The following is a 23,237-nucleotide window of genomic DNA, read 5'->3' on the forward strand; positions in this document are numbered from 1 at the left end:
CGGAACGTAGCTCCAGGGCGAACGGGAACGCGAGAAGACGTCGGGGTCTTGACGTACCTCCACCACTTTATAAGACTGAGACCGACCAAGCTGCCAAGCGCTTTTTATTCCAAGAAAAGGGAACGCCCCAGCTCATGCGCGAAGAAGTAGAAGAACAAGGAAGATGATGATGGCTATGTACAAATGAAAACGACGATGTACGTTAGTGCTTAAAATATGTATGGCAAAATGTACAAGATGCATGATTTCTTAGTGCATATAACTTACATCGACTTTCCTTTTTTTTCTGTTTTGCATTGCTTTAATGGAATTTAGCGTTCAAGGTGGCGGAAGAAAGGATTCTCGGAGAAAAGTATTATGTACAGCGTGCGTCTCATGTTTCGATGTTTACCGTTCAGAAAACAAAGTAACTAAACATTACCACCATCTTCGCTGCCTACACCGGGCATTCGAACAACACCGACGCCATTGGCTGCTGACGCACATATCAAGCTGGGCTGTCCAATTGAGTAGTTATAATAGCTTCGCGCTTTCGTATCAATAAGTTCTTACTGCTGCTTTCGAGCACTATCGAGTGTTGTCATTTGAACAAGCGCGCAGGTACACGTTTTTTGCATTGCAGTTTTTGGCCCGCAGAAACGCTACTAAGGTTAGCAGGGATTGTGCGCACCTCGGCGAAGAGGGAACAGAGAAGAGCGCGAACCTAACTTGAATGGTGAAACAAGCCAGCGTGCGCGAGTTCTGACCCCCTGATGCGCTCAACTGTTCTAGCAATCCTTCCTCGATATACTTAAGGTGTGGTGCTGAGCCAGTCGTGTTCGCTCAAATGCGAAGTGGTCGAACAATATTTCCTGCAAGATTTTTTTTTGCCAAAAAAAAAAGTGCCACGCGCAATCAAATACACCTACACGAAGAGCAGCTTGGGCACCCATAGACTGCGCTCGACTTATTGTCGAACTCGATGCCAGTGGTCTCGTCTTCGAGCGCAAGGGCGCGGTGCTGCGATTCACACCGTCAGTCAAACACCTTTCACGCGGACCGTCTACGCAGGCTGCAATTCCAGCGCCGATGTGTCACGCTCTGCTCACTGGCGTGCCAAAAAAAAAAAGAAACAGAAGGAAACTCACGTGCGGAAAACTGAAAAAAAATGGCGGTGTCAGTACTATAATCATCATCATGAGCGTATATTTATGTCGACAGCAGAACGAAGGCCTCTCCCAGCGATTTCCAGTTGTCCTGCGCTGTAGCTGATTCCGACTTGCGCCTGCAAATGTCGATAGTTTCTTCACCTCACATAATCTTCTACCATCCTCGACTGCACTGGCACCCATTCTGTAACACGAATGGTAAACCGGTTATCTGCCCTACACATTATATGCCCTGCCGAGCTCTATTTTTTTTCTCCATAGAAATACGCCATATAAGTACGCTCTTTTCCACGCGGCTCTTTGCACGGTCCCTAACTTGTGTCAGTATACAGCAGTACAGTGATCAGGCTTCGATATAGACTTGTTTGAAATATTGATAATGTTTTTTTCTGTCCAATTTTCTGACTTTTCGTGTAATGAACATCAACTCCTCTTCCGACATACATAGAAATACGCTACTCTTTACACATATAAGAAGCGCACGCAAGGTAAACAATAAGAACCACCTCTTCCCATTTCCTTATCTATCTTTCAGTTCAATTATTTTGCTACCCTAGATAAAGCACTTAATATCGAGAACGGCTTCAAAGCGATTTGGCTCCGAAAGATTATCCTGAAACCGTGAGGGAAAGTCGCTTCATTTATGCGGTATAGCGTCTCAAATCGACGCAAGAACTATCCGAGACGCTATATTTCTGAAGTAATCAGTACCATAAAAAGTTGACAGTCACTTTAGCATACGCTAAACAGGACGAAGGCGAATGGCTACGCGCTCAGGAGATATTCATTAAATTACTTTTCATTCTCATTCGAATGCATTGTTACTTCCTATTACTTGTTTTCTCCCACCAGAGGCGGTGGGTACGAGTGCCTAAATAACTATATCCTAATTAACTGTGCCTTAATTAGGTTCGCCCTAATTGACACCACAGGTCATGTGTTCGACTTCCACCAAAGGTCGTGGTTTCGAGCGCCTTAATTCCCTCTATCTTAATTAACCATGCATCAACTTAGCCTTGAGTAACACCAAATGCGTTGGTTCCACTACCACTAGTGGTAGAGACTTAGGAATTTTGGCGCCATGATTTTTGGTGCCATAACGCGGGACATAGGCCTTAATAAGGATGTTTCACTGTGATCCATCGCTTCATACGCCCGAGCTTTTGCACTGCGTTCCCATGAGAATGCGCCCGCCACGGACAGCTTTGGAAAGCGCGCCCTCGTGCTAAGTAGAACGCCCTGGGCCGCCGTAAAGCTTCGCCAAATAAGAACCTAGCTAAATGACAGTGGCGTAACAGCGTGTCGCATATTCCTTGAAGCGAATCAGTAGTAGCTATAATTAGGCCACCAAATGAGACGTTAGAGAGAGCATACCAGTAATTGCATTGTACCTTAGGGGCTATGACGTTTCTCAGTTGAGCTCAAGGGTTCTGTCTCTGCCGCGGCGGCAGCGTTTCGATGGCGGCGAGATGCACTAGAGCGCCCGTGAACTTAGATTTAGGTACACGTTAAAGAACCCCAGGTGGTCAAATTAATCAGGAGCTCCATACTATGGCATGCAGTGATATCAGATAGTGGTCCTGTCACTTTAAAGCCACCAATCTTTTTTTTTTTTTTCTGCCTTTAGAAGAAGGCAACCAAGCGCCCTGTGTCACTCTATAGAGCGCGCGTGCTTAACTTACAAAGAATAAAATGTATGAGTGCGTATGGACATTAAAGTATGCAATTCATTGGTGTCGTTGGCTTTCTTTCGCAAGGAAGCTCGCAGTTTACCTTGAAGTCATTCCATTCGATCTTTAGCAGAAGAAAGGATAAATAAACGAAATCAAATAAACGAAAAAGTAGTGATGAAACAAGGACGCCGTGCGACGTGCATGCATTATGCCCGTCCCACTCAGTTCGTCGACGTCGTCGGTGGCCGCGACCATGGAATAAGCGTGGCCGCTACATCTCCCGCCCCCCCGACTGGAATATTGAGTAAGGTACAGAAAAAGAAAAAAAAAATAAGGAGGGAAAGCGTACATAACACACAACCCCGTCACTCACGGTCCTGCCAGTGCGATCGGTAGACATGAGTCGCTGCGATACCGCAATTTCAGCTGTACACCCCTCACCTTTTGTATATTCGAATTGAAGAGTTCGACGGGATCCAATCAAAGACGGATGATGCCCCTCCGCGTGCCACGGTTTCCAGCCGAACGCAGCCTGCCCCCCCCCTCCCCCACCTTTCTCTCTTTCTTTCTTTATTTCTGTTCTGTATCGGCCAGGCGGTCTGATAAGATTGTACCGAGAATGACGTGTGCCTGAACGGCATGCAGCGTTATCCATAAAAGTACGCTGCTGCCTTGAATAAAGGGCTTTTTGCGTTGCTGCCACCGAAGCGTCTGTCTGCTGCTTAGAATAGAACACTAGTACTTTCCTTCTTTTTTCCTTTGTTTCTCTTTCTTTCTTTCTTTTTTTTTCTGCGGTAAAAATTTATCCGCTTTTGCCGCTGTGCTTCGCTCCTTCTTATGTTCAAACTAAGCCTCCCCCAGTGTAGGGCGTTCGTACTCTTCTCTCAGCCCGCGAAATCCTTTTGTGTTGCGGCCGTGGAAATAGCGCACCTGCCATACCGCAAGACAGTAATCCTACAGAATGTCTTTGTCGCGCATTTTCAGGGGGACGTCGCCTTGTTTTGGCGTGGCCATTTCACACTTCGTGATCGCCGCTCTGTGATTCCGGTGTGAAGTGTTGGATTCAGTTGCCGATGCAATTCACGTTTCATCCTTACTAACATTGCATATTCGGGGTGGAAAACAGCAACGTTGTAGGCAGGGAAACGCGCGCCATAGAATGCGCCGGAAATTAGTTCCGTCTCATCCGTCGCGGATGTTTCCACTTTTCGCTGCCATTTCCTTTTTTTTTTTTTTGCCGTTGTTGCTATAAATTTCTCCTGAGTCTCAACAGGTCTCAACCGATAACCCATGAGTGTTGGTGCATGCATACCAGTGACCCTACTTCCGTGGCGTTAAAATGTATCTGTAATGCTGAATCCTGCATTCACCGTTCAGCAAACCTTCGAAATCAGCTGCTATGGCTTCCAGCACGAACATGCGACGCTTGTTTCCGGCCGGGCAGTTTCCATCAACGAGCAACTACTGGCGGATTCTCAACTCCTCGACTGGGAATAATATATATATATATATATATATATATATATACACACATATATTGCCACGTGGTCGTGACGTCAAAGAACATAGTAGCAATACTGTGAAAGGCAAAAACTAGCTTTTATTGGGCGAACCTGTGCCCACAAAACAGGCTACACTTAAAGCACAACGAGAGCGGCGAACACAGTCGGCGATCGTCGTAAATCTGATCAGCGGGTCAAGCGCGTCGGCTTTTATAGAGCAGTCGTCGAATGTTCCAGACTAATCGTTCAGACCCGCGTGCCTTCCACAAAGTTCTACACCATTCGCGTTACGCGATGAAATCAGATAGCACAAGGTTCGGCGACAACAGAAAGCTGGGTAGAAGCATCGATAACTTTCCAGAAACTGCAGGCGCGTTCCGCGCTGCGCGATTACAGTTGTTAAGAGAGAGAGAGAGAGAGAGAGAAAACATTTATTTATCAGGAGTTTGGGCGACTTCCTCGCAGTTCAGGGCCCCATTGGCTCGCGCCACTCCGCGTGCCCGCCGGATCAGCCATCGCTGCTCTTGCGGGTCTGAGCTGGCCAGCGCAGTCTCCCAGGAGGAAGGGGAAGGCGAAGGAATAGGGGAGTAGCCCGGAGGGTGTGGGCACTCCCAGGTGCAATGATATACTGTGGGCTTTCCTCCACAATAGGGACAGTATGAGGTATATTGTGTGGGGTGGAAGAGGTGAAGATAAAAGAGGCAGGGAAATGAATTAGTTGGAAGCTGTCGCCACGCGACGGCATCTTCTCGATTAAGGGAATTATGTGGGGGAGGGAAGTGTCTCCTGTTATCTCTGTAATATTGTAGAGTTTCAGTGTAGTTCAGTGGTTCTGTCGGTGCGTCGTCTGGGTTGGACAGCTCTTCCAATGGCGCCCGGTTAGCGAGCTCTCGGGCTACCGCATTAGCGCGTTCATTACCATGGAGAGAGGCGTGTCCAGGTGTCCAGACGATACGCAACCTGTGTAACGCTGTGGGGTGGAATGATGTAAGGATGCGGTGTGTGTAGGGTGTCACCCTCCCTTGTGCCAAAGTCCTGCAGGCGGTCTGAGAATCAGTGACCACTGTGATAGGTCCATCCGGCGCCGGCATGGTTGAAGCGTGTACGATGGCTAGAGCAATAGCAGCCTCTTCCGCCGTGCCACTCTCCACAGTGTTGAGCGTTGCCGAAGCTCTCAGAATGTCTGCACTATCTAGTACGACTAGGCATAGGGCACGCTTCTGTGGGTAGCGGGCCACGTCGGTGTATAGGACTGGAGTGTTTGATTTGTCATCGCCAAATAGGCGAGCGAGGGCTTGTGCTCTTGCCTTTCGTCGACCTTTATGACGGTCAGGGTGCATATTCCGGGGAATTGGGGCCACGTGAATTTTGTTGCGAATGCTAAGCGGAAGAAGTGTGCGGTTTTCCTGTTGTGGTTGTCTTGGTATTTGGTATCCTAGCCGGGATAAAATGTGGCACCCTTGCATTGTTCGTTGCAGACGTTGCAATTGGCTGTTAAAATGACCTTCAACTAGTTCGCGGATGGTGTTGTGCACCCCCAGTCGTAGTAAGAGCTGCGTGGACGCATGTTGGGGTAGTCCCAGCGCTGCCTTTAGTGCCGTACGGAGGAGGGTGTCCATCTGGTGCATCTCAGTCTGAGTCAGATTATGATAGGGCAGGTGGTAGGTTAATCGGCTAATTATGAGGGCTTGCACGATTCGGAGTACGTCTTTTTCTTTCAGTCCTTGTCGGCGGTTTGTAATGCGCTTTATCATGTGCGTTATTTCGGTAAGTTGTTGGCGGAGCATGTGTAGGGTATGTGTGGCCTTCCCGCTGTGTTGTATGTGAAGTCCTAGTACACGTATTCTGTCTACCCTTGGAATAACGTTGCCATCGAGATGCAATGTGATGGCTGGTGGAAAATCGGCCTTGTTCCGTTTTTTGAATACAAGCAGGAGCTCCGACTTCTCAGCTGCGCATGTGAGTCCTCCGGCTGTTGCGTACTCTTGAACTATATTTACGGCTTCCTGTAGTGCGTCTTGCATGGCGCCGTCTGATCATGTGGTCACCCAGATTGTAATATCATCAGCGTACAGGGCGTGCTGCACGTTCGGAAGTTTGTCGAGGAGCGGTGGTAGCTTTGCCATCGCCACGTTGAACAGGGTGGGTGAGAGAACCGAACCCTGGGGATTCCCTCTGCCGGAAAGTTTTATGATATCCGACCGAATATCACCTAGGCCGATGGTGGCTGTTCGGTCGGATAAAAAGGCTCGGACATAATCATAGATCCGCTTTCCGCATCGGGAGAATGCAAGGTTGTTTAGAATGAGGTCATGTGAGACGTTATCGAAGGCTCCTTTGAGGTCCAACGCCAGAATGGCTCTTGTTTGAGCTTTACTTGGACCATCCACAACATCCTCCTTAAGTTGTAGGAGTATGTCCTGCGCAGACAGGCCTGGTCGATAGCCGAATAAGGTATTGGGAAAGAATTCGTTCACTTCGAGGTGAGGCTGGAGGCGATTTAGAACTACGTGCTCGAAGAGTTTGCCAATACACGAAGTCAAGGAAATGGGTCTGAGATTTTGGAGGGACAGCGGTTTCCCGGGTTTCGGAATTAAGGTGATATCGGCGTGTCGCCACTCCTGTGGAAGCGTTCCGTTTTGCCAATTGTCGTTGTAGTATGCAGTGAGTTGCCGTATGGCCTGGTCGTCGAGGTTGCGTAGCAGTGCATAGTGAATGCCGTCTGCTCCGGGCGCCGTGTTTCGTCTTATGCCGTGTAGGGCTGCCCTCACTTCTGCCTCTGTAATATCGCCGTCCAATTGGGTGTCTTCCTCGTGTGGATAGTCTTTGTACTCCGGTCGGTGGCCTGTAGCAATGTATCTTTGTTGCAGTGTTTGGAGGAGCGCGTCATCATTCATTTGTTCTTTGTGGATGATAGTGCGGACTGTGTTCGATGTATGCGTTTTTGTGTGCGTTGGGTCGAGTAGTGCTCTGAGGAGGGACCACGTTTTGGAACTACTTAGTGTGCCATTAAGGCGGTCGCAGAGGTTGTGCCAATTGCTATTAGTGATGCTGGTGGCGCATTCTTCAGCTTCTGCTGTGATCCGGGCGATTCTTTGTTTCAGCCTACGGTTGTGCCTCTGCCTCTTCCATCGTTTGGTCAGGCCTCTTCGAGCATCCCAGAGATGGAGCAGATTTCTGTCCACATCCGGCGTCTCCGTTGTTGCAGTAATTTGCTTAGTGGCTGCTTTAAAATCTGCTTGTAGCTGTTGTGTCCACTCGCGTAGAGATGGCGGGTCGTGTTGTTCAGATTTGGTTCTGTTGCGCCGGAAAGTGTCCCAGTTTGTTATTTTAATTGAACGTTCTGGGGTGCGTATAGCCACCAGTTGGACGTCTGTGGGTAGAATGCTGCGGTCACTGCCCAGATTCTCCATTAGGTTGTTCCAGGAGCATTGAGCCAACCCCTTCACCATTGTTAGGTCAGGGCAGGTATCCCTGCTTACACTGTTACCCGTTCTGATTGGTTTGTCAGGTTCTGTCAGCAGAGTGAATTGATGAAGGTTCATGGCGTGGGCTAGACGGCGGCCTTTTGGAGTTTCTGTTTGGTACCCCCAGGCTGGGTGGGACGCATTGAAATCTCCCAGAATAATCAACTTCTTGGCTTGTTTACTGGCTGCCGAAAAAAGTTGTCCGAAGTCGTCTCGTCGCGATTTGGGTGCACTGTAGATATTAAGTAAAAACAAGCTGGTTTCGTATCGATTCCTAGGTACAATTTCTAAGAGCACATGCGGAATGTGGGAGCTGTCGAGTGTGTGCGAGCGGCGAAACGTGGTCGCCCGATAAAGATAAGTACACGTGTCAATACCCCCCTGTTAAAAAAAAGCATCGACCCGATGCTGCATGCAAGCAAAATAAATAAAGAAAAACACCCGTAGCAAAGAAAACGACAAAATAAGGAAGTTCGTCAGCGTCCGTAAAAGGGTTTCAGACGCACCACGTGGACCACTTCAGATCGTGCGCGGCGCCGCTGTGAATGCGAAATTCCATCTGGCACGACCTCATAGTCCAGTGCGCCAATACGTCGAATGACCTTGTAGGGTCCGAAATAGCGGCGCAATAGTTTCTCACTCAGTCCTCGTCGGCGTATCGGTGTCCGAACCCAAACACGGTCGCCGGGCTGGTACTCGACGAAGCGTCGTCGGAGGTTGTAGTGTCGGCTGTCGGTCCTCTGCTGGCTCTTGATTCGCAGGCCGCCGAGCTGTCGGGCTTCTTCGGCGCGCTGGAGATAGCTAGCGACGTAAACATTCTCTTCGTCAGTTACGTGCGGCAGCATGGCGTCAAGCATCGTCGTCGGGTTCCTGCCGTAAACCAGCTTAAACGGCGTGATCTGTGTTGTTTCTTGCATCGCCGTGTTGTACGCAAAGGTTACGTACGGCAGGACCGCGTCCCACGTCTTCTGTTCGACGTCGACGTACATTGCAAGCATGTCGGCGAGGGTCTTGTTCAGGCACTCCGTGAGACCATTCGTCTGCGGATGGTAGGCAGTTGTCCTCCTGTGGCTTGTCTGGCTGTACTGCAGAATGGCTCGGGTGAGCTCTGCTGTGAAAGCCGTTCCTCTGTCGGTGATGAGGACTTCTGGGGCACCATGCCGCAGCAGGATGTTCTCGACGAAAAATTTCGCCACTTCGGCTGCGCTGCCTTTTGGTAGAACTTTAGTTTCAGCAAAGCGGGTGCGGTTGCTCAGTGGCTATGAGGTTAGGCTGCTGAGCACGAGGTCGCGGGATCGAATCCCGGCCACGGCGGCCGCATTTCGATGGGGGCGAAATGCGAAAACACCCGTGTACTTAGATTTAGGTGCACGTTAAAGAACCCCAGGTGGTCGAAATTTCCGGAGTCCTCCACTACGGCGTGCCTCATAATCAGAAAGTGGTTTTGGCACGTAAAACCCCATAATTAAATTAAAGCGGGTGAGATAGTCCGTCGCCACGATGATCCAGTTATTCCCGGATGTTGATATCGGAAACGGCCCCAACAAATCCATCCCAATCTGCTGGAATGGTCGGCGAGGAGGTTCGATCGGCTGTAGTAATCCTGCTGGCCTAGTCGGTGGTGTCTTGCGTCGTTGACAGTCTCGGCATGTCTTGACGTAACGGGCGACGTCGGCGGTCAGACGCGGCCAGTATTACCTTTCCTGTATTCTCGACAGTGTCCGGGAGGATCCCAGGTGCCCAGCAGGTGGATCGTCGTGTAGGGCGTGCAGTATTTCTGTACGCAGCGCTGACGGTACAACAAGAAGGTAGCTGGCGCGGACTGGTGAGAAGTTCTTCTTCACGAGCAGGTTGTTCTGTAGCGTGAACGAAGAGAACCCGCGCTTAAATGCCCTAGGGACAACGTCGGTGTTCCCTTCCAAAAACTCGACGAGGCCTTTTAGCTCCGGGTCTGCTCGTTGCTGGTTAGTGAAGTCTTCCGCGCTTATTATCCCAAGGAAGGCGTCGTCGTCCTCGTCGTCTTGCGGCGGGGGATCGATGGGGGCGCGCGATAAGCAGTCGGCGTCGGAGTGTTTTCTTCCGGACTTGTATATCACCGTGACGTCATATTCTTGTGGTCTGAGACTCCACCGCGCCAGCCGTCCTGAAAGGTTCTTTAAGTTAGCTAGCCAACACAATGCGTGATGGTCACTGACGATTTTGAATGGCCTGCCATAGAGGTAAGGGCGGAATTTAGCTGTAGCCCAAATGATGGCGAGGCATTCCTTTTCAGTCGTAGAATAGTTGCTTTCCGCTTTCGACAGCGACCGGCTAGCATACGATATCACCCTTTCAAGTTCTTCTTTCCTCTGGACTAGGACGGCACCGAGGCCTAGGCTACTGGCGTCAGTGTGGATTTCGGTATCGGCGTCCTCGTCGAAGTGTGCAAGTACCGGCGGCGACGGCATGCGTCGTTTGAGTTCTTAAAATGCCTTGGCCTGCGGCGTTTCCCACTTGAACGCGACATCACATTTGGTTAGATGTGTTAGCGACTCCGCGATGGGTGAAAAGTCCTTGACAAAGCGCCTATAGTAGGCACACATGCCAACGAATCTGCGCACTGCCTTTTTGCCGGTTGGCTGCGGGAACTTTGCGATGGCAGCTGTCTTCTGTGGGTCGGGGCGTACTCCTGATTTGCTGATCACGTGGCCTAGGAACGAAAGCTCATCGTAAGCGAAGCGGCACTTTTCCGGCTTCAGAGTTAGCTCTGATGACTTGATGACTTCTAACACTGTCGCAAGCCGCCGAAGGTGATCGTCGAAATTTCCGGCGAAGACAACGACGTCATACAGGTAAAAAGGCACGTCCTCCACTTCAGTCGTTGCAGGCGCCGAGCACAGTCCGAATGGCATGACCTTGAACTCGTAGAGGCCGTCTGGCGTGATCAAGGCAGTCTTTTCGCGATCTCTCTCGTCGACTTCTATTTGCCAGTAGCCAGACTTGAGGTCCATCGACGAGAAGTATTTAGCGTTGCAGAGCCGATTCAATGCGTCGTCTATCCGTGGAAGGGGGTACACATCCTTCTTCGTGATCTTGTTCAGTCGACGATAATCGACGCAGAAGCGTAGGGTTCCGTCCTTTTTCTTTACCAGGACTACAGCGTCGAAACTCGGTAAGGACTCTGGCGGAGTAGTCGAGCGCTCTCTTCGGTTATTATGCGATGCTTTGCAACTGGTGTTTGTCGAATCCTCGATGACGTCGAAAAGCAGTCTTTGTATCGTCGGAGAAGACTTATGATCTGTTGCTGCTTACTCATAGGAAGACTTGGGTTCACGTCGAAGTCTGGTTCGGGGACAATGCTCATCGGGGTAGATGCGGCTGAATCCGAGAGGACAAAGGCATTGCTGGTTTCCAAAATTTCCTCGATGTATGCGATTGTCGTGCCCTTGTTGATGTGCTTGTACTCTTGGCTGAAGTTGGTTAGCATAACTTCCACTTGCCCTCCGTGGAGTCGAGCGATCCCTCTTGCGACGCAAATTTCACGGTTGAGCAGTAGATGTTGGTCGCCCTCGATGACGCCTTCTACGTCAGCAGGTGTTTCAGTGCCGACGGAAATAGTAATGCTGGAGCGCGGCGGTATGCTCACTTGATCTTCGAGCACACTCAAGGCGTGGTGACTACGACAGCTCTCCGGCGGTATCGCTTGATCTTGTGACAGCGTTATCGATTTCGACTTCAGTTCGATGACTGCGCCATGCTGATTCAGGAAGTCCATGCCGAGAATGACGTCTCGTGAACACTGTTGGAGGACAACGAAGGTGGCAAGGTAAGTTCGGTCATGAACGGTAATTCTTGCCGTGCAGATCCCAGTCGGCGTAATCAGGTGTCCTCCAGCGGTCCGAATTTGAGGGCCTTCCCATGCAGTCTTAACTTTCCTCAACTGGGCGGCGATGGGTCCACTCATGACGGAGTGATCGGCTCCTGTGTCTCTACGGCGGTGACTGCGTGGCCGTCGAGAAGCACGTCGAGGTCGGTGGTTCTTTGTCTTGCGTTACAGTTAGGTCTTGGCGTCGGATCACGGCTGCGTCGTGTTGAACTGAAGTTGGAACGTCGCGTCGTCAAGTCGTCTTTCATCGGTGTAGTCTTGGCTTCCTGATTTCGTCGGGACGGCGGCGTGTCGTTATGTTGTCGAGGTAGTTTCTTCGGTGTCTTCGTCGGCGGCGGTGGATCTTCGTCAGTTCGACGAACAGCAACCGCACTTCCATCGGTTGCTGCTTTTAGTTTTCCGGATAGGGGCTCGCTGACCGGCCCCGGGCTGGGCCAGTGTATGGTCGGCGCTGCGGCGACAGGTAGCGGCCTGGTGATGGCGAACGCGACGGTCGTCGAGAGCTCCACTGAGTAGCGGCGAGGTAGTCGGTGATATCGCGGGGGCGTTCACCTTGCTGCGGGCGCGGAGCGTTCACGGCGAAACCTCGCAATCCAATCTCCCGGTAGGGACATCGTCGGTAGACGTGACCCGCTTCTCCGCAGTGGTAGCAGAGCGGGCGGTGGTAAGGAGCGCGCCAAATGTCCGTCTTCCTCGCGTAGGTGCGCTGGACGACGGGTGGTCGTGCTGGCTGTGGCGGCGGCGGACGACGCAACTGCGGCGTGACAGGGCCCTGGCGCGGTAGCGGAGGGGGACCTTGACGGCGTGCGACAGCGGCGTAGATCATCGCTTGCGGCTCAGGCTGGGGCGATTCAGGGGCTACTCCAAGTTGTTGTTGGAGCTCCTCACGCACGGCGTCGGCAATCGAAGCCACTTGAGGCTGTGATGATAGGAACAGCTTTTGTAGCTCCTCCCGCACGACCGCTCGGATAGTCTAGCGCAGGTCGTCGGTGGCCAGTGATTGAACTCCGGCGTAGTTTGTCGAGTTCATGCGGCGGTCGAATTGCCGGTTTCGCACCTCGAGTGTCTTCTCGATGCTGGTGGCCTCGCGAAGAAACTCATCGACGGTCTTCGGTGGGCTTCGTACCATTCCGGCAAAAAGTTCCTCCTTCACACCACGCAGCAGCAGGCGGACTTTCTTCTCCTCGGGCATTTCAGGGTCAGCGTGGCGGAAGAGACGGCTCATTTCTTCCGTGTAGATCGCGGTCGTCTCATTAGGTAGCTGCACCCGGGTTTCTAATAGCGCTTGGGCTCGTTCTCGGCGCAAGACGCTTGTGAATGTCTGCAGGAAGCCGCTTCGGAAAAGTTCCCAGGTCGTTAAGGTGGCTTCTCGGTTCTCGAACTACGTCCTGGCCGCGTCTTCCAATGCGAAGAAGACATATCGCAGTTTGTCGTCGCTGTTCCAGTTGTTAAACGTAGCGACTCTCTCGTACGTCTCAAGCCAGCTTTCCGGGTCCTCGAAAGTTGAACCGCGGAACGTCGGAGGCTCCCTGGGCTGCTGCAGCACGACGGGTGACGCTGGGGCTGCCATTGGGGTGGGCTTGGTGGCCATCTTCCTAGTCGTCTCAGGCAAAAGTCCGTGCTCCGGAGGCAGTCCTTGCAGCCTGCGGCTACCTCGCTAGTTCTTGGCGACGTTGGTGTCTTCCTAGTGAGGGCTTGGGTCACGGCTTTGTGGGGGCGTCCGGTACATGAACGCAAAGCACCTCCACCAAATGTCACATGGTCGTGACGTCAAAGAACACAGTAGCAATACTGTGAAAGGCAAAAACTAGCTTTTATTGGGCGAACCTGTGCCCCCAAAACAGGCTACACTTAAAGCACAACGAGAGCGGCGAACACAGTCGGCGATCGTCGTAAATCTGATCAGTGGGCCAAGCGCGTCGGCTTTCATAGAGCAGTCGTCGAATGCTCCAGACTAATCGTTCGGACCCGCGTGCCTTCCACAAAGTTTTACGCCATTCGCGTGACGCGATGAAATCAGATAACACAAGGTTCGGCGACAACAGAAAGCTGGGTAGAAGCATCGATAACTTTCCAGAAACTGCAGGCGAGTTCCGCGCTGCGCGATTACAGTTGTTAAGCGGCGAAACGTGGTCGCCCGATAAAGATAAGTACACGTGTCAATATATATATATATATATATATATATATATATATATAGGCCGCCATTGCAATGTGAACCTGGCAACGTTTAACGCTAGAACGTTCCCTAGTGGCGCGAGTCTAGCAGTGCTATTGGAGGAATTAGAGGACAGTAAATGGGATATAATAGGGCTCAGTGAAGTTAGGAGGCCAAATGAAACATATACAGTGCTAAAAAGCTGGCATGTCCTGTGCCACCTGGGCTTAGCGGAGAGACGAGAACTGCGAGTCGGATTCCTGATTAATAAGAGTATAGCTGCTAACATAGAGGAATTCTGTAGCATTAACGAGAGGGTGGCAGGTCTTGTTGTGAGACCTAATAAGAGCTACAAATTGAAGGTCGTACAGGTCCTCGCCCCTACATCCAGTCATGATGACCAGGAAGTCGAAAGCTTCGATGAGGACGTGGAATCGGCGATGGGTAAAGCCAAACAAAATACATTATACTGATGGGCGACTTCAATGCCCAGGTAGGCAAGAAGCAGGCTGGAGACAAGTCAGTGGGGGAATATGGCATAGGCACTAGGAATAGCAGGGGAGAGTTATTAGTAGACTTTGCAGAACAGAATAATATGCGCGGAATTAATACCTTCTTCCGCAAGCGGGATAGCCGAAAGTGGACATGGAGGAGCCCGAATGACGAGACTAGAAATGAAATAGACTTTATACTCTGCGCTAACCCTGGCATCATACAAGATGTGGAAGTGCGCGGCAAGGTGTGCTGCAGAGACCATAGGATGGTAAGAACTCGAATTAGCCTAGACTTAAGGAGGGAAGGGAAGAAACTCGTACATAAGAAGCCGATCGATGAGTTAGCGGTAAGAGGGAAAACAGAGGAATTTCGGATCAAGCTACAAGCATTCGGCTTTAACTCAGAAAGGGAACCTTAGTGTTGAAACAATGAACGACAATCTTACATGCATCTATAAGGAGTGTGCAATATAAGTCGGTAGTAACTCCGTTAGACAGGATACCAGTAAGCTATCGTAGGAGACGAAAGATCTGATCAAGAAACGCCAATGTATGAAAGCCTCTAACCCTACAGCTAGAAGAGAACTGGCAGAACTTTCTAAGTTACTCAACAAGCGTAAGACAGCTGACCTAAGGAAGTATAATATGGATAGAATTTAACGTGCTCTCAGGAACGGAGGAAGCCTAAAAGCAGTGAAGAAGAAACTAGGAATTGGCGAGAATTATATGTATGCATCAAGAGACAAATCCGGCAATATCATTACTAACATGGATGAGATAGTTCAAGTCGTCGAGGAGTTATATAGAGATTTGTACGGTACCAGTGGCACCCACGACAATAATGGAAGAGAGAATAGTCTAGAGGAATTTGGAATCCCGCAAGTAACGCCGAAAGTAGTAAAGAGAGCCTTGGGAGCTATGCCAAGGGGGGAGGCAGTTGGGGAGGATCAGGTAACAGCAGATCTATTGAAGGATGGTGGGAGATTTTTCTAGAAGAACCGGCCAACCTGTATACGCAATGCCTCATGACCTCGAGCGTACCGGAATCTTGGAAGAACGCTAACATAATCCTAATCCATAAGAAAGAGGACGCAAAAGATTTGACAAATTATAGACCGATCAGCTCATTGTACGTTGCCTACAAAGTATTTACTAAGGTAATCGGAACACCTTAGACTTCCATCAGGAACACCTTAGACTTCCATCAACCAAAGGACCAGGCAGTATTCCGTAAAGGCTACTCAACAATAGACCCTATTCACACTATCAATCAGGTGATAGAGAAATGTGCGGAATATAACCAACCCTTATATATAGCTTTCATTGATTACTAGAAAGTGTTGGATTCAGTCGAAACCTCAGGAGTAATCGAGGCATTACGGAATCAGGGCGCAGACGAGCCATATGTAAAAATTCTGAAAGATATCTATATCGGCTCCACAGCCAGCGTAGTCCTCCATAAAGAAAGCAACAAAATCCCAATAAAGAAAGGCGTCAGGCAAGGAGATACAATCTCTCCAATGCTATTCACAGTGTACTTACAGGAGGTATTCAGAGACCTTAATTGGGAAGAACTGGGGAGAAGAGGTTATGGAGAATACCTTAGTAACTTGCGATTCGCTGTTGATATTGCCTTGCTTAGTAACTCAGGGGACCAATTGCAATGCATGCTCACTGACCTGGAGAGGCAATGCAGAAGGGTGAGTCTAAAAATTAATCTGCAGAAAATTAGGTAATGTTTAACAGCCTCGGAAGAGAACAGCAGTTTACGTTAGGTAGCGAGGCACCAGAAATGGTAAGGGAATACATCTACTTAGGGCAGGTAGTAACCGCGGATCCTGATCATGAGACTGAAATAATCAGAAGAATAAGAATGGGCTGGGGTGCGTTTGGCAGGCATGCTCAGATCATGAACAGCAGGTTGCCTTTATCCCTCCAGAGAAAATGTATAACAGCTGTGTCTTACGAGTACAAACGTACGGGGCAGAAACTGGAGGCTTACGAAAAGGGTTCTGCTTAAATTGACGACGACGCAACGAGCTATGGAAAAAAGAATGATGGGTGTAATATTAAGGAATAAGAAAAGAGCAGATTGGGTGAGGGAACAAACGCGAGTTAATGATATCTTAGTCAGAATCAAGAAAAATAAATGGGCATGGGCAGGACATGTAATGAGGACGGAAGTTAACCAGTGGTCATTAAGGGTTACGGACTGGATTCCAAGGGAAGGGGAGCGTAGCAGGGGTAGCAGGGGTCGGCATCAAGTTAGGTGGGCGGATGAGATTAAGAAGTTTGCAGTGACAACATTAGTACATGACCGGGGTAGTTGGGGAAGTATGGGAGAGGCCTTTGCCCTGTAGTGGGCGTAAGCATGCTGCTGCTGCTGATGATGATGATATGTATATATATATATATACAGTGAAGCAGACGCGCGTATGAAGCGGTTTAATGACGTGTCGGCCGGGGTCAGGCCTTCAGCAGCATGGTGTCAGTACAGTTAATATACCTGTGCCTATCAACCACATGAAGATACGCTTCACATATATTCTCCGGGACACATATTCTGCACAGGAGGATGGCCATTGATTGACAGTTGGCGCGAAGAAAGAGGCATCAAACAGGAACAGGGCGAACGACCACAGACAAGGTAGAATGGCGAGTAACCGGTAGTGCGTTGAACGGCGGTATTATACGCAAGAATCACGAATGGCAAAATTGCGTCCCAGTTTCTGTGATCCGGTTCGATGTACATGGCTAGCATGTCTGACAGCGTGCGATGAAATCGCTCTCTGAGGCCGTTGGTTTGCGGATGGTAACTGGAGGTAGTCTTGTGAGTGGTTCCGGAGGTTCTGAGTACTTCGTCTACTAGTTGCGAGAGGAATACTTTTCTACGGCCGCTCAGGAGGACGCGAGGAGCACCGTGGCGCAGTATTAAGGATTTAAGTATGAATGCAGCAACTTCAGAGGCTGAGGCACAACTCACACAAGTTGTTTCGGCGTAGCGTGTCAAGTGATCAACGGTGGTCACAATCCATCGTTTACCGGTGAGAGTGACAGGAAGAGGACCATGCAGGTCAATGCCAACGACTTCAAATGGTTGCGACGGACAAGGAACCGGTTGCAGTTGTCCACTTGGAGCTGATGTAGGGAGCTTCCGACGCTGACATAGGGCGCAGGAAGCGAGATACCTCGCTACACTGGCGGACAATCCAGGCCAGTAGAAGTGCACCTTTGATGCAGTCATAGGTTTTCATAGCCTGCAGGACATAAGTCCGTAGAGAGCGTGACAGGAACCCAGCGTTGACCGTCAGGGTGATAGACATGACGGTACAGGACACGGTGGTCAGTCTTAAATTGCGTCAGCTGTCGCGAAGGCGGGCGTTAGGCGGGCGCGAAGCTCCTTGAAGGTGGTCTATGATGCGCCGAGAGTAAAAAACAGCAAGTTGATGAGATTGGAAGAATTTGTTGTCGTGTGGAGGCATCTCGTCGACAGTGGCCAACAAGAAAGCATGTGAAGAGGGATCGTGCGAAATCTTGTCACGGATGGTAGTTGGAGGTCCATTGCATGCTGTCGTAGGAAGCGGACAGCGAGAAAGCGCGTCTGCGTCTTGGTGTTTATTCCCGCACTTGTAGGTAATAGCAAAGTCGTATTCTCGCAGACGAAGAATCCACTGACCAAGTCGTCCAGGCAAGTTCTTCAGCATTGAAAGCCATCATAACGCATGATGGTCTGTAGCGATCGTAAAATGGCGGCCGTGAAGATAAGGTCAAAACTTCTGCACAGACCAAATGATAGCTACGCATTCCTGCTCCGTGATGGTGTAATTCTTTTCGGCGTTTGCCTGAAAGCGACTTGCGTACGCGACGACCCTCTCACCTAAAGTGTCGTCTCGCTGTAGGAGAATGCCAGCAATGCCGTGACCACTTGCATCCGTATGCAGGAGGGTAGGTACAGCTTCATCAAAATGGCGTAGTACTGGTTCACATGTGAGAACGCGCTTCAGATGGGCGAACGCAGATTCACATTCGGGAGACCACACAAAGGGAACATTAGAACCCAGTAATTTGTGCAGAGGTAACGCTATTGAGGCGAATCTTCGTATGAATCGGCGAAAATAGGAAGCGAGGCCTAGGAAACTACACAAATCTTTGGTCTTTTCGGGACGAGGGAAGTGCCGAACTACCGAAACCTTGTCAGGATCAGGACGAATGCCATCTTTGCTCACAATGTGACCTAGTACCTTGATCGTCTTGCTCGCAAAATTGCATTTCTTGGTGTTTAGCTGAAGTCCAGCGTTGGCAAGGCACGTGAGAACTTCATCCAGATGTTGCAGGTGCTGAGAGAAGGTTGACGAGAAAACAACAATGTCGTCCAGATAGCACAAGTAAGTCTTCAACTTCAGGCCACGAAGAATGGTGTCAGTCATGCGCTTGAACGTTGCAGGCGCATTGCAAAGGCCGAATGGCATGACAATAAACTCGTAGATCCCATCTGGTGTTGAAAACGCTGTTTTCTCTTTATCGTCCTCATGCATAGGTATCTGCCAGTAGCGGGAACACAGATCAATGCTGGAGAAGTACTCGGCACCCTGCAGGAAATCCAACGCATCGTCTATTCGCGGCATAGGGTATACATCCTTGCGTGTGAGCTTGTTAAGTGCTCGGTAGTCGACACAAAATCAAACAGAGCCGTCTTTTTTCCGAACCAAAACAACGGGGAAAGACCAAGGGCTACCAGAGGGGCGTATTATATTTCGTTGGAGCATGTCGGTGACGCTCTCGTCAATGACTTTCCTCTCGGCTCTCGATACGTGATATGGCCTACGGCGCACGATGGATGTACCATCTGTCTCTATCCGATGCGTCGTAATCGAAGTCTTTCCCAACGAAGCAGAATGCGCGTCAAACGAAGCTTCATGTTTTCAGAGCAAAGCAAGCAATTGTGACTGCGAAGGTGTCAGGTCGGAACTGATGGTAGCTGCAAGAGCTGAAGAAGAGGCGGCCCGTCCGGTACAAGGAACTTCAGAGGAAGCTGGTTTAAAGGAAACATCAGATATAGACACCAATTCAGTGGCGCCAGCCAATGTGGTGCCTTTAGGGATGATAATGTTTTCGGATGTCGGGTTTCTAGCGTAGAGAAGTGCAGAGCCATGATCAAACCGAACGAGCCCTGATGCAAAGGCTATCCCTCTTGCGAGACAGCGTGCAGATGGTAACACGAGCACGTCGCCGCAGTCAATAACATCACACGTGATAATAACATTGCTTTGATGGCGAGGAGGTAGCGCGGTATCTTCTGCAGCAAGCAAGTGAAGCGCTGCGTCATCTGCATGAAGTGAATAGGTCGTGTCGGTCATGTGGAGAACGCTTTGTCCACAGCAGATGGAGGCGGAGGCCGTAGAAAGAAAATCCCATCCCAATATGAGCTGTTGGGCACACGAACTTAGCACTGCAAATTGTTCGTAATGCAGAATTCCATCGATGGAAATACGAGCAGTGCACATAGCGATAGGTCGAATGGCGGCCCCTTAAGCAGCGAGTAGCGTAGGTCCATCATAGGGGGTCGTAACTTTCCGAAGTCGCGAACACAATTCATGGTGAATGACTGAAACACTAGCACCAGTGTCTGTCAAAGCTTCTGCTTGTACACCTTCTACTACAACCAAATCATACTGCACGCACGTGATGCAGGAATTTCTGTCCTGTCATTCAATGCAGTTTTTCCTCCAAAAGCTGTATAATTCAGTTTTCTGGACGACGCTCGGCAAATTGAGAAGCAGGACTCAGTGGGGACGTAGAGTGGCGAAGGGGTGACGGCGAGCGGCGTCTCGCAGGACGGTACGTCTGAGCCGTCTCGGATGCTACAGTAGACGATGAAGAACGTCTGCGCGGTGGACCATAAGGACGGCGTTGGTCATGGAAGGGCCCTAGACGTTGGAAAGTAGCTCCGGGCGAAAAGTCATCCCGTTCGTATACGTCATATCCGTGACGCTCGTCTTGCTGGCGCTTGCGGCAAAAACGTCCTATGTGGCCACGATAGCCGCAGTAGTAGCAGATGGGACGAGGAGGACGCCACTATAGATAGCTGGTTTGGGTAGGTGCGCTGGTAGTCATGGAAGCTACGTGGGCCGGTGTTTGTTTTGGAGGCATCGGTGGAACGATGACTGGAGTTGCGGCTACTTGTGCGTACGTTGGCGGGGCCCTAGGGGTTAGAGGGTCCGTGTACGCTGCACCAGCCATGGACGCCAATTTCTCCTTGATAACCTCTCGCAGATTGGTATCCGAGGCATGAGAAGGCATAGGCCCTGCGGCTAAGCCAAGATATTGTAGCTCTCCTCGAATTATTGCGCGTATCATTGCTCGTAACGTAGGGTAGTCGGTGGTAGTGTTTGCAGTGGTGTCTAGCTGCAACCGTATTGATTCGAGTTCGTCAAGGCGCTGGCAAGTAGCGACGATATCAGCGACAGTAGCGGGGTTCTTGATGGCTAAAGCATTGAAAGCAGTAGTTCCGATGCCTTTGAGGATGTGGCGAACTCTGTCTGATTCGGTCATGGCCGTGTTCACGCGTCGACAAAGAGCAAGCACATCCTCGATGTACGACGTATTAGATTCCCAGAGTTGTTGCTTGCGAGTGTCGAGCGTCCTTTTTGCAAGTGCGCAAGGCCGGTGTGCCGAATTTGGCGGAGCTGCTGTTTGAAAGCGCCCCAGTTCGTGAAATCAACCTCATGGTTGAAAAACCAAGTCTTCGCTACTCCTAGCTGTCAGATAAAAGGCGACGTGACGTAGATTGGAAGCGTCGTTCCAACGGTTAGCCGAACTACCTCTGTCGTAGTCGTCCAGCCAATCCTCGATGTCTTCACCGCGAAGTCCAGCAAACAGAGGGGGATCACGCTGGTGCCCACTGACAACCCCATACGGACAGGCTGGGGTAGCCAAGGCCGAGATAGTGGAAATAGAAGTGCCTGTTGGCTCGTCCTGCGACATGCTGGCGGACAGCTGGCACAATGGGCGACCCGATCGAAGCTCCAGGAGGTTGAGCGGGGAGTCAGGAGGACCGAAGAGCACACTGCACCACTTGTGACGCAGCAGTTATCACGACTTGAAGAAAAGAGCGCTAAGAAGACGCGGACTAAAAGAAGAACATTTACCACGGACATCTTTTAGTCTGCGTGTTCTTAGCGCTCTTTTCTTCAAGTATACAAAACCAACTCGCCCACATGAAGCCTCGGCTGCTTCAAGTTATCACGACGTTTATTCCGAGTCGAAGATGCGGCGAACCGAGCACGCCCACAGCACGGATCACACTCGAGAGCCAGCCCTACAAGCGATGATGAAGAATAACCCCATATGAACCCCACATGATATATATATATATATATATAGTGGTTTTTAGTCGGTGAGTGATGTGGCTGCTCAGGCCTCACCATCGAGCGAACCATCCTCAAGCGTGTTGACATGAAGCCGTGATCGCTCTTGCTTCATGCTCGCCCAACGGTGAGGCGTCAGCAGCTACATCACTCATGGGCGTCTTGGAATAATCGAATGCAATGCTGGCATTAATTTAGCCTCGTGTATGGTTTGCTCGTGTGCTAAGCCCAGATTGCACACTGCTGCATCGAAGAGTTCACGGCTGCAGAAGTTGTGAGTTCGGCTTGCTGTGTTCGTCCGTCCTTTCTGTTACGCCATTGTCATCCGATGCCACCAGCTCATCCTCAGCTTGATCCTCACCACGTGACAAAGAAAAGCAAGCGCTTGCAAAAGGACAGATAAGTAGACGAGTTGCAGTGGCTTTATAGCTGATTCAGGTCAGCTCGACAGTATGAGGAGGAAGAAGGAACGGACTGAGAAGACGTGCACTGTTCCGAAAAGTACTTTTTTAAACCGTGCTCTTAACTATATAGACAACGGTAACTGGTAATAGCAATACCATGAAAACCACACGTCAGTGATGAAAGTGGGAACATGTGTCAAAACAGCTATACAGTGGCATAAAAACATCCTACAAATTTTCTTATATTATGCTGAACTAATACACACACTAACTGCTAAGGTACATCAAATTGATTTTGTTGAAGGAGCGAATCATGTCAGGCTGATACACCTCTCTTCTAAGCAGTTAATTTGGAAGGCTTCTATCGCTTCCCTTGTTCTCTATATAGCGACAGACAGGCGAGTCAGTAACGGGGTGAATCCGCGTGCGCGACAATGTCTGGCCAATTAAGAGCTTAGAACTGAGGATGGGAGCGAACGCTTATGCTCCTGCAGACGCTTGCCTGTACAACGACCACTGTGGGAAAAAATCCACTGACTACGGCGCTTGCTCTACCCCTTCCGGCGACAGGAGCAGGCTCTCTCGGCGGACACCGCCACCTTCTAAAGAGCAAATTATTTTGCCACACATACATGTCGTGTTCGTCAGCTGCACTAGCGCCTGCTCTCGCCTTCGAAACACGTATGCAGATGCCACCACTTTCATAATGTGCGTAGCGTGTGAATCCACTCACAAATTTCCAAACGCTGGTGCTTCGGGATAGCCGAGTGGATAGCCCGTGCGGCTGTTAACTGCACATCGAGGACGTCAGCTCGATCCACATTCGTTGGCTACGTTTTGCCTTCTTGCGGCATATAGTAAGGCTGCGTGATGCGGATGAGTAGGTGTACTGACGACGACGGCGGCACAAGCAAGCAAAGACGGCTGCATATGGACGCCGGAGTAAGGTGAGTATTTAAGGGCCGACACAGGAAACCCAATTAATTTCGAACTTTTTATTTTCTGTCGAAATAATATACTCAGACTGGAAACGAAATTCACGCAGAATTTCCTCTGTGATTTGTCTGAGTACGCGTAAGCATTGTGCTCCTTGATAATCTCCACCCAACTCGGTGTCAAACCAATGTTGTGGAATTTCATTGGACAAGTGTAAACCCTT

Source organism: Dermacentor andersoni, chromosome 1 (assembly GCF_023375885.2).
Source record: "Dermacentor andersoni chromosome 1, qqDerAnde1_hic_scaffold, whole genome shotgun sequence".
Lineage (NCBI taxonomy): Eukaryota > Metazoa > Arthropoda > Arachnida > Ixodida > Ixodidae > Dermacentor > Dermacentor andersoni.